Below are 12016 nucleotides of genomic sequence, written 5' to 3'. Positions count from 1 at the left end.
ACAGTGGCAATAGCCCAAATGCAAAGGAAACAAGGAGGCAACTTTTCTCTTGTGGGTAGTGTTAATAACCTACAGCTATAAAACTTCCCTTTGACGGTGTCTCAGAGATTAATAGCCTCCGAAGCCCAAACTATACTTCCTTGGTATTTTCTAGTGACTGAGAAAATGGGGTGACACACAGCATATTGCTAACTGCAATACAGCCTTGGGGGTGTTGGGGGGAGGGATACAGGGAGAACAATGAACTTGGAAGTGTACAAACCAGCAAGAAACAATTCTTACACTTGAACTTTCGGCATCGTGGGCTTGTTTAAATTATGAATGATTGAGTTTCAAATGACTATTAACTTGATTTTTCCATGATTTTGAAAGCTGACATCTGGGAGGGGAGGAAAAAGCCATGACCTTTCTGCATGATTTCACCCTAGAATTACATTTAGCAATAGAATGCCAGATGTATTGGGCAGTGGGATTTTGTCTAAATATCAACAATGGGAAATGAAAATTTCTACATTCTAGGAAAATTTAACCAGAAATCAGCATTCAGTGTAGGCACTGTGGCCTTCAGTAGTGACAGAATTACTGACAAACAGGATCTCTAGTACTGGACATTTTCTAAAAGAGAATTAAAATTTTTTTCTGCTTCCAAAAGGAACCAAAATTATGTCACTGGTATCTGCACAGAAAACCAGCTTTCTATATCTTATACCTCTGAGGCTTCTTTAGGAATCCAAGATGATGATAGTACACAGAATGTTCAACAGTACTCCCCAAAGTCTGTTGTGAATAACACTAATACCATAAGACGCTCTACCAAAAGCTCCCATGTCGAAGAGTCTAGAAACACCCCTCTCCCCTATCTACAAGGCCTAAAACCCATATTAAAGATTAGTCTTGAATAAAGAATTAAAGATACTTGTTTAACTTTATTTAAACCTGTGATTGCTAAGCTTTACTTTTGCCACTGAATCCTTTTCATCCATATAACATCCTTCTAGTGTTCCATGGAACCTACTTTGCAAAACACTAATCTAAAACCCGAACTCATGTGTTGGCTGAAAGCAAAGAATGAAAATTATACTCAGAAACTCAGTGGAAAAGATACTTAAAGGTCTTTAATATCTTTGCATAGGAGACTCCCTTGTAAGTGGTAATGGGTCCGTAGAAACTGAAACAGATTTTTTTTTTCTATTTTATTGAAGGAAAACATCACTTTCCTCTAAAATTTGTTGATGTTCAAATAGAACTTTAAAGGATGTGCAAAACCACCCCCTAAAATTCTTTTCTGGTGAAGGAATACCCAAGTGCTCGCACTCAGAAAACTGAGATAGAAATAAACAATGAATTTGGCAATATAATTCCAAACAATCTTTCCTCTACAAGTCCAGTTGGTTTTACACCACTGCCCTATAAATCATTTTCCTCTCCCCCGGGACTCCAACAAACGTTAGCTTAGTGAAGGCACTTTCAATCAAATTTAAAATTTTAGAAAATGAAGTCACAAGCCAAGGGCTCTGGCTTTCGCTTAAGGGGGTGGAGGGACCAGTGAAATGAGATGGATGACAAGGGACTCAGAGAAGCTCTTTGGGAGGTAAAAGAATTCTCATGCACGTACTGGTTCTGAGGATTCCTTCCGATGTCTATGATTACTGTTCTGTCTAGAGAGACTCGAGAAAGGAAATGAGGAGAACCTTGGACTAGATGAAAATAACAGCACATCAGGGATCCAGAAGCCATGAAAATGAGCACTGAGCCCACACGCCCAGGACATAAAAGAAATCAGGACAGTCTTAATGAGAATCAGGCAGGGCACCTAATGAGAACCTTAATATACTTTATCTTCCTTTTATATTTCACCTCAGTGGCCTCAGACGAGGCAAACCAAGAAGTATATTTACTGAGTTTATACCCTGTACCCAGCTCCAGGCCGGCAGCCCGGGGAGATCTCCAGCTGCCTACAGCAGGGCTTCACATCTGATCGCCTGACCAGAAGCAACAGCAACAGCAACCCCTGGGAGCTCGTTAGAAATGCAAACTCTCAGCCCCACCTCTGACCACTGAATCAGAAAGTCTGGGGACAGGCTGGGCTTTCGGGGTTTCAATCAAGCCCTGCAGTGCTTCTGGGGCACGGTTCTGTCTGAGAACCTCGGCAGACAGTCTAGCTGAGGAGGCATGAAATCATTAAGCAGCAGCTGGACATCAGAACCGAGCGGAAAGTCTGGAAAGCTCGGGCAGGCTCCCTGCACGTGCAGACTCTTCGTGACCAGGTCCTTGCCTTTAAAAACAAACCCGGGACATTTCCAATTCTGGGTCTGCTCTCTCACCGCCACCCCCAGAGGCTTAGATGAAGAAGAGGGAGAGAATGTGAACTCCCATTATAACAGCTAAATGAGCACGGAAGCTAATGGTTATTCTGAGTGTCCTGGCCAGAGTCGGTGCTACAGAAAGATCCATTTTTGTTCCCTAAATAGGCTATACACATATATGTTACCTTAAGGGGGTCTCTTTCTGTATTATTTTGTTACATTGTGTTTAGCAGCAGCCCGGCTCTCTTCTTCCAGGAGCTGAATGAGATACAGTTGGTGGGGGGAAGCAAAGGGAATAGATCTGCATTTTATTGCCCTATTTAAAGCCCTTTTTACTACTCTACCTGATATCCTTCAGCAAAGCGATGCTAGAATGACTGTTTCTTCAGCCAGAGTGCGCAAATGTTTTAAGATAGTAATAGTACTAATAAGTGCAGTTAACATTTACTGCACATCTTATTACGAGCCGGGTACTTGAAATGAATCATCTCTCTTAACTCTCACACAACCTCAGAAAGCGGCTACTGTCACTCATTCCATTCCTACAGGCGAGGAAATCGCAGATTAGGAGACAGTCTCAGCAGTACATAGTGCGTTCAGGACTGAAGTCAAGACTCAAACTTAGGTAAACCTGACTGTAAAAGCAAGTTCTTCCCTGCTGCATCATATTCTCTTGAATTATTTAGTCTACTGGAAGGCACTGGAACATTATCTTCACCAAAGTTAATATCAGCCTCACTTATTTTTGGCAATTACATGACATGGAATAAACAGACGAAAGGAAGGTTGGAAGGCACCTGAACAATGTGGAATTTTAAGGAATGATGTGCAACACAGCAAGATGAATGAATTAAACTCTGCATGTTCAGCTTACACACATGGATACATTTTGTCGATATCCTGTTTGGTATCTTATGTTTTAGACAAGGTTCTCAACAGCAGATTCTCACCCCTGGATGTTTATTAAAAAACTACTAGAACTCTATGCGTATATAAGTGAGATCTTTATCAGCAGGAGCACTGTAATAAGATATTATTACATTACAATATTATATCCTAGGGTATTATAATGCAAGGAGATTATCACATACTTGGCTAATAGGGTCCATACTGTTGTAATGTATTAAAACCAGCCTGACTAATAAAAACGACAACATAATCATAATCTTTGGTACTTGGGGCGGAAAACATTTTTCAGATAAGGTCTCAAAGCACCTGCCTAACATGCTTGCAAATTTATATATGAAGGAACTCTGCTATGGAAAGGCTTGCACAAATTTATACACGACTATAGGGAAGTCTTTTTGCAAAATGTAGGAAAGATTAAAAGCTCACCCAATACAGGCTGACAGCAAAACGATTCTGAATGATGCCAGGAAGAATAAAATAACCTGCTCACTCAAAAGTGATTTATTGAGTGCCCAGCACGTGCTAAGTCCGATCTCAGGCTATGAGGGTAGAGCAGTAAACCCAAGATAGGAAGTGTCTGCTATCTCAGAGCTTGCATCCCAATAGGTAGACAGAAAATAAACAAATAAGCAAATAAGCATATACTGGCATCTTTGGAGGACAGCTAAGAGCTAGAAGCTGGATGGCTAGAGTAGACCAAGGAGGAAACAGCAGGAACTGAGAGGTGTGGGGCAGTCAAGGGCTACAGGACAGCGTAAGGATGTTCGATTTCTTTCTAGGTTGGAAAAGAAGCCATTGGTGGGGGTGGGGGGGTTGACCAGGGCATCTGCAAGATCTTTAGTCCAGTGAGAGAGGATGTCTGGGTGAGATGACAGTGGTTTGGTCAAGGGAGTGACAACGAAGGGGCCTGAAGAGAAGTGACTATGGGATGAACCGGCAGGATTTGGTGATGGGCTGGACATGGAGGATGAGAGGATAAGTTCAGAAGCATTTTAGGGTATGGCCCTGAGCAGCTGGGTACCATTCAAGTGAGATGGGGAATGGAATGGGGAGGGGAGCGAGAGTTTGGTTTGGGTCAAGTTTGAGATGCCAAGTACACACCCAAGTGGAGACAGGCAAGGAAGCAACTGGCTATTCAAGGCCAGTGTTCAGAGAAAAGGTTAGGTTGGAGACACACAACTGGATAATGAAGAAACAAAACGCTCTGTTCCTGTGGTGGGGATATAAAAATAGATCGATTCCAGAATCATTATTTTTCCGCATCTGGTTTTCCTAAAACACAGTGTGGCAGAAAAATAGTGACAATGATCAGGAAACACACATCCCCTCCCTGGCCCTGCCTATGACCCTCTGAGGGTTTGACTCTTACCTTCTATATCCTACACTTCTCATCTACAAAATAAACATAACTAAGAACAACACTGCAATAGACAATAACAAAAGTCGGTGAGAATGTAGAGAAATTAGAAGCTCATACGCTATTGGTGGCATGGCAAAATGGTGCATTCACTCTGGAAAACTGTCTGGCAATTCCTCAAAAAGTTAAACACAGAATTACCCTATGACCCAGCAATTCCACTCCTATTCGTATCTCCAAGAGAACTAAAAATATATGTTCACACAAACACCTGTACAGAATGTTCATAGCAGCCTTATTCATACCAACCAAAACAACCTAAATGTCCATCAACTGATGAACAAATAAACTGTGGTCTATCCATACAATGGAATACTACTCAGCCATAAAAGGAATAAAATACTGATAAAGGCTATAACATGGTGAACCTTGAAAACATTATGCTAAGAAGCCAGACACAGAGGTCCACATATTGCATGACTGCATTTATGTGAAATGTACAGAATAGGCAAATCCACAGACACAGAAAGCAGATGAATGGTTGCCTAGGGCTCACAGACTGGGACGGGGTGCTGGGAGGTGATCACCACGGGTAAGGTAGGGTTTCTTTTTGGGGGTGATGAAAATTCTGAAAATAGACAGCGATGATGGCTGTACAACTTTGTGAACATACTAAGAACCACTGAATTACACACTTCAGAAGGGTGACTATCTCAGTAAAACCAAACCAAACCAAACAAACGATAATGGGGGATGCCAGGTAGGGGGCGGGGGGTGACAGCCAATCACAGTTTCTCAGATAAAAAGAAAACCAGGTTGAAATCAATTGTTAGGAAAAACTCAGTGTGACTCTTTGAAAGTCCAGGGGGACTGTCAGATCATTTGTACACTGGGATGGCCATGATGCCTGCCAACTGTGTCCTCATTTCCACCTTGACTATGACCCTGGCTTCCAAAGAACCTGGACCTTTGATTTCCCAGTTAAAAGTTATTCAACTTACAGCAATGTTTTCACGCTCTCAAAAGCTCTGAATTAAATATAGTGTCTACTGTGGAATAATAACAGAAATATGAAAGGTCAGGTCATAAATATAAAATTTCCCTTTTTCCCCCAACAGAAAATCAACCTCTTGATAATTTCCTGAAATACCAACCCCACGCTAAGCCCCCAGCTTTCCTTTTCATTGCATTTTACTAATGAGATTCTGATCATATTTCTGATGAAAACAGTTCATCACAAACGTTCTAGTCTATCCTGCTAACCATGTACCCATAACTGTGTCCCCAGGGAGATCATAACACAAATTTAGTGAAAACCAGATAGAGGATAATGGAACTAATCTCAGAAAGGTATAGCTAGGTATGCACCAAATATATGAAAATCCAAAAAACCCTGACAGAATTCTTTTTATATATAGTAACAGGGCTGTGAACATCCAAATATATCAGCTTAAATACTGTAAAATCTCTGGGATGCATTCAATTTTAAAAGGATTACTGTTATGTCCTGGATTACAGAGATCACACTGGGTAAACATCATGGAAAAGGGCCCAGAGAGATCTCTTTACATAAGGTAATTCTGTCAAGAAAATGATCTGGACAACTGGATGAGAAAAGTTCCTGTAACTTGATTGAACAGAAATTAAACATGTGTTAAGAAAACTAAGAAGTACGAGTCATATTTTTAACACGAAGCCTTACAATCTCAGTACCATCGACACCTGCAATGTTCACATTATTTTCTCAGCCTCGTGAAACAAGAGGGTTTAGGAACTTCCTCTGATATGGCTTTCCAAGTGCTCCGGCTCCAAGTGTGAAAGGGAAATCCCAAAAAATGTGTGTTAATAGTGAACCACTATTCATAGCTAATGGGCCTTGGTGTTATACTATCACCTTCCTAACTCTATTCCACTTAGCAGTATAGACTGTGGTTGCTCCACCTCTTTTGGGGGTCTGCTTCTATGTCTTGATAGTATCACTATCTGTTATGGATGGAATGTTTGTATCCCCCACCAAATTTGTATGTTGAAGCCCTAACACCCAAAGTATTTGGAGGTGGAGCTTTAGGGGGCTAATTAAGTTTAGATAAGAGGATGGACCCCCATAATAGAATTAGTGCCCTTACAAGAAGAGGAAGAGACATCAGAACTTCTTCTCTCTGCCATGTAAGGATGCAGCAAAAAGGCAGTTGTGTGTAAACCAGGAAGAGAGCCCTCATCAAGAACCAAATCTTGCCAGTGCCTTGATCTTGGACTTCCCAGTTCCCAGAATTGTGGGAAATAATGTCTGTTGTTTACACACCCAGTATGTGGCATTTTGCTATAGCAGCCAGAACTAAGACACTACTAAGGGCAATAGGCTAGAAGAAGAGCAACTAAAACAACCTATCACAGAGATGGAGGTAAACAACAGGTGCAACACAGCTGAATCATGGATAACTCTACAACGTAGAAGGTGAAATGGATGGAAGAAGGGAACTCACAAAATAGGAGGCAAGTAAAAAAGCACTGTTTCTATGAATGGGGCTACAACTTGAGGATGCAGGGTTCTCCCAGCACCTAAAGCAGTCACTGGCACATAGCCGATATTTATTAAATGCCTGCCTGAGCCAAGGAACAACAATTAAAATCATCATATAGGGAAAAGGGAGTGACCAACCAGACCAGAATGACAAAAGCTGCAACACAATAAACTACTACACAGGAAATACAGCATAAAATAGGTTTTTCCTGGTGGCTCACTGTTTTGTTGCTCCGAAATTAAAATTCCATACAAATCATACCTTTAAAGTTCCTATAAACTATTGTTACTTTGATTATATGATGCAATTTATCAGATGTGAAAATGTTATTATAGCAGATTAAGATCTTATCAAGCACTAACCATCAGTTGGTGTGTTTATAGAACAGAACCTATTTTATTTCTTCTCCAAAACACTGTGTCTGAGTCTTGTGAATGCTTGTTTTGTATTATCTCCATATCGTTGGAGACAATTTGCACAGAGAACATCATGAAGACACGGTTAAATACAGGAATGCCACTCTTTCCTTCTGCTTTGCACTGGCACGGGATTTCTTTCACTTCCTCCTGCCCCTGTTTCCCTTAGAATCACCTGGTCCCATTGCCAATGACATGTAAATGATACATTTTTTCAAAATTTACATTTTCCTAAGAGACACTGAACTCCCATGAAATGGGAAATCTTCAATTAAAAACTGGTTTCTAATAGTCCGGATATACACTATCAACACATTTTGTTCTTCTCGATCCCTAGAATGTCTTTGAGATCCTTTCTGTAGAGGTGACATAGTAATATTAGCTTCATAAAATCATAATAGAGAAGATAATACCACCGTCTTCCCTGCCCCAGCCCCTCAATGTATATTGTGTTCTGAAGTCATAAGGGATTTTAAAAAATCTCTATCTGCATATTTGAATTGCTTGGTCCTGTGTGGTCTCCTCCAGGGCACCGGCATAAAAGTGTAAAATGTAGGAAACATATAATTATCCCTTATTCTGTAATGAAACTAGCCTGAAAAACTGGTATGCAAGTTCCTACTTCAATGACCAGAGTTATGAAGCACACTTAACACCTATTTTCCACTGAGTGGCTTTCAATAAAGCTTTAAAAACAAACTTGTGACTCTTAAATTTTTTTTTCTTCAATAATGTGCATTTAGAAGTTCATAACACTTACGTAAAGACTCAAACGTGCACCCGGACAAATACGGCAAAGTGGTGCCTCTAGAGGTCAATGACTAAGTCCACAGCCAAAGAGCCCTGAAGTCCAGTTTTAGGACACTCAGCTTGGTGCCCTAAGAGTCTGAACTCAAGGATTTCAGGAAGTGCTGATGTCAGCTCCGATGACATGCTTTTGCCTGTGTGTCCCACACCCTGGCCTATGGCAGGAGCTCCAGGAGAATTTGCTCAGTTCATTTCAATCCTAGCAATGTTAGTTCTCGACTCTTTTTCCTTTTTCACGTGATGTGATGTGCCCTCACCTCCTCTGAGTTGTAGGAAGTTCTAGGTGCTGTGGGCATCAGCTCACTGAGTCTTGGTTTCTGATTTCAGGGTGCCATAGTCTAACGGGAGAGATGGAACAGGACTCAGGAAGCTGCTGCGGGCACACAGGCACAGGATGCCAAGGGAGCGCGGGGTGCTCGGCTGTGGGGGGCAGCGGTGGGGGGGGGGACGGAATGAGAGGGCAAGGCAGTCGGCTTCCCACCGAAGGTGCTACCCCTCGCTCCATTTCCAAGATTCTGTAAAGCTTTCCAGTTTTAATTCCAAAATCACGTTTCATAATGGAGTTTCATCCCTGCCAGAAACGCTTTAATAAAAATGAACCCAACCTGTATATTCTAGCCTAATTATCTGATTTCAAGCCCATACCTGGGGGTTCCAAATATTAAAAGAGTTTTATGTGGGACATTTATACAAAAGGTTAGAGCACATTTTAAAACCATAATCCTTGGGAGTTTGGGATTAGCAGATGCAAACTATTATATATAAGATGGATAAACAGCAAGGTCCTACTGTATAGCACAGGGAACTATATTCAATATCCTGTGATAAACCATAATGGGAAAGAATATGAAAAAGAATATATATATACGTATAACTGAATTACTTTGCTGTACAGCAGAAATTAACACAACATTGTAAATAAACTCTACTTCAATTAAAAAAAAATCCTTAAGAAAGAGCACTGAACCCCACCTCCATTTGTAATTTATGTCTGATCTCTACATGGATGGGTATAATATGCACGAAATCAGTGCTGCAATGGATATTCTAAGCTTCACTCTAGAATTCATTTTGATGGCTGTGTACTGCATAATATTGAATTGATCCCAGAAATTCTGTCAGGATTCCTTCTGTCCCAGCACCATAACTCTTTTAATGCATTTCCGGTAGAAGAGTAATCACTTTCTAATAGGATTATCTTCACACCTTGCCTAAGTCGACAACCCTCCTGTATCAATAACTTAATAAGCCCCACAGTTTCACACACCACATACCTCCACCAGCACAGCCTGGCAATGTAACACAGTGCAAATCACCTTCCACACATTCTTTCTAAGAATTAGAAGCTTTTTTTATTTTATTTTTTCTCCTTAAGAATATAGGCCAGATGCAAGAGGATTTCACAAAGAGAAGCCGGAATGCAGGTGGGGTAGAGGGAAGTCACTTCTCCAATGAGGCTGAAGTGGGTCGTTCCCCTCCCATGCCCCAATCTGACCCAGGCTCCTCCTTGCCCAGTGTGGCTTGGTCCCTCCAGAGGCAGCCACCTCTAGCAGCTGAGGGACAGACAGCACTGCACATGCCTGCCTTTGGCATCTCTTGCTATCAGAGATGGTAGATTTCTAATTTAGCACGGCTATCTACTGGAGGTCTAGGCACTGTCAAGCATTTTTTTTTAAAACATCTTTATTGGGGTATAATTGCTTTACAGTGGTGTGTTAGTTTCTGCTTTATAACAAAGTGAATCAGCTATAGATATACATGTATCTCCATATCTCCTCCCTCCCACCCTCCCTATCCCACCCCACTAGGTGGTCACAAAGCACCTAGCTGATCTCCCTGTGCTATGCGGCTGCTTCCTACTAGCTATCCATTTTACATTCGGTAGTGTGTATATGTCCATGCCACTCTCTCACTTCATCCCAGTTTACCCTTCCCCTTCCCCCTCCCCACTGTCAAGCATTTTGACAAAATCCACTAAAAACCACAAACTAACATCACTTTGGTTTTGCTATAACCTAAGCTCCTCGATAACGAAGGATTTAATGCTTTTCACTTTGCCCTGTTCATTAATTCAACCTATAGCTTGGTTCTTTCTTGCTCTCTACCTTTATGATTTTTTTTTTTAAAGTTTTGGGGCTATGGAACAGAAGCACATCATGGCACGAAAACCAGCTATTATGTCAGATCCACTTCAAAGAGGAGATGGAAATGTCAGTAAGAAATGAAATAGCCCAGCCTGGGCTGGGAGGTAACTTCATCTTGTGAAATATCACGTCTAATAAATAAATGAACAAACAACTCTCACTGTTTTTTCAGTAAATTACCAAACCCTTCCTGAGATTCATAATGCTCTTAATAAACTGTTGAAATGGAACTGCGGCCAACTCAAGGGTTCTCACTCAGGAAGCAGCCATCACCGAGCAGACGGACTCCATCCACCAGCTCCCACGACTGACTCGAAGCCCGGCCACCGAGGCAGAAACACGGCTCACCAAAGGACACCCAGACAGAAACCCAGATCAAACTCTGAGACACAGTTTCCCCCCACCCCAGTCAGGCTGGACAGGTTAGTTGAGGATATAAGCCGTCTAGAAAAGGAAGGTTGAGAACGACAAGCTGAGAATCAAAGACTGAGTAATGCAAGATGCCTAATATCTAGAAGACATGCAATGCGTACTTAATGACACAAAAAACACTGAGCCATATTGATGCTTCCCTCGGCCACCAGTGGGGAATGAGGCTAATTTTAAATCCCCAGAGAGGTTGTGGGGTAAAACTAAGAAAGGAACAGACCCTGGGGTACCATCTTCTCATCAGAAACTGGTCTAAGAAGGCTAAAAAAGATCAAGATACCACCAGATGGCAACACAGAGCCAAATATGATTCCCACGTATTTCTCTGGGATATACAACAACACTGGATCATAGGAATGGCCAATATATCACTGGAATGTCTACTTTTATGTTTAATAAAAGATAAGATTAGAGAAATAAAAATCGGTCCCCATAGAAACATAAATACTGAGACTGAAGAAGTCGCTTATCATTGTACAGAACGGACCCTCAATTAGTAACTGCACCTTTGCTGTGTAAATGGCAGGGGAATGTAATTAACAATTAATAGAAGCTGCCCTCAATTTAAAGCCTCCGAGGGAAGTAATTAAATTTGGTAGAAGCTGTAGCCTCTAAACAAAGATACATCATACAAATACAAAAGGAAACAGATTTGAATAATAAACGCAAATTAGAAACAAGGTTTGACTATAGACGGCAGAGAAATGATCCTAAAATGATTTTTCCTAAGAAATGTTCTCTTCAAGAGACTAGTTTATGAACCTATTTTAATCTGGGCCAAGGTTTGATATGAATCCTGGCTGACGTTTCTTGAGAGCAACCTTACTTCCAGAGTATTTATGCATGCAGATCAGACAGCTTCCTGCCGCCTGAATTAGCGGTACAAGTACCTTTCATATCAGTGTGGATGTACTTGATATATACAGTGTCAACATTACTACCAGGGATGGAGCTTGCAAACACTGCTCTGCTTGTTGGTCGTGAAATACAATTGCCAGGCAGAATGTGTGTAGCTCCAGAGGGTAAATTAATGCCGGCAACCTGGTTATCAGCAGTCTTTAGCCTGCCTCTCTAAGCTTCTAATGGAAGCATTTAGGGAACAGAAGCGTTACATCTGGCTACAGCT

The 12016-nt window shown here is 41.4% G+C and overlaps 1 protein-coding gene across 1 annotated transcript in view; it reads right to left on the bottom strand.

Annotated features, from left to right (window-relative positions):
• CELF2 (CUGBP Elav-like family member 2) overlaps positions 1–12016 on the bottom strand; it is a 527561-nt gene that overhangs the window by 275107 nt on the left and 240438 nt on the right. The gene's annotated exons all lie outside the window — the stretch shown is intronic.

The sequence above is a fragment of the Eschrichtius robustus genome, chromosome 1 (assembly GCF_028021215.1).
Source record: "Eschrichtius robustus isolate mEscRob2 chromosome 1, mEscRob2.pri, whole genome shotgun sequence".
In the NCBI taxonomy this organism is placed as follows: Eukaryota; Metazoa; Chordata; class Mammalia; order Artiodactyla; family Eschrichtiidae; genus Eschrichtius; species Eschrichtius robustus.
The sequence above is the reverse complement of the archived record's forward strand: the minus strand, read 5'-3'. Positions and strand labels throughout refer to the sequence as shown.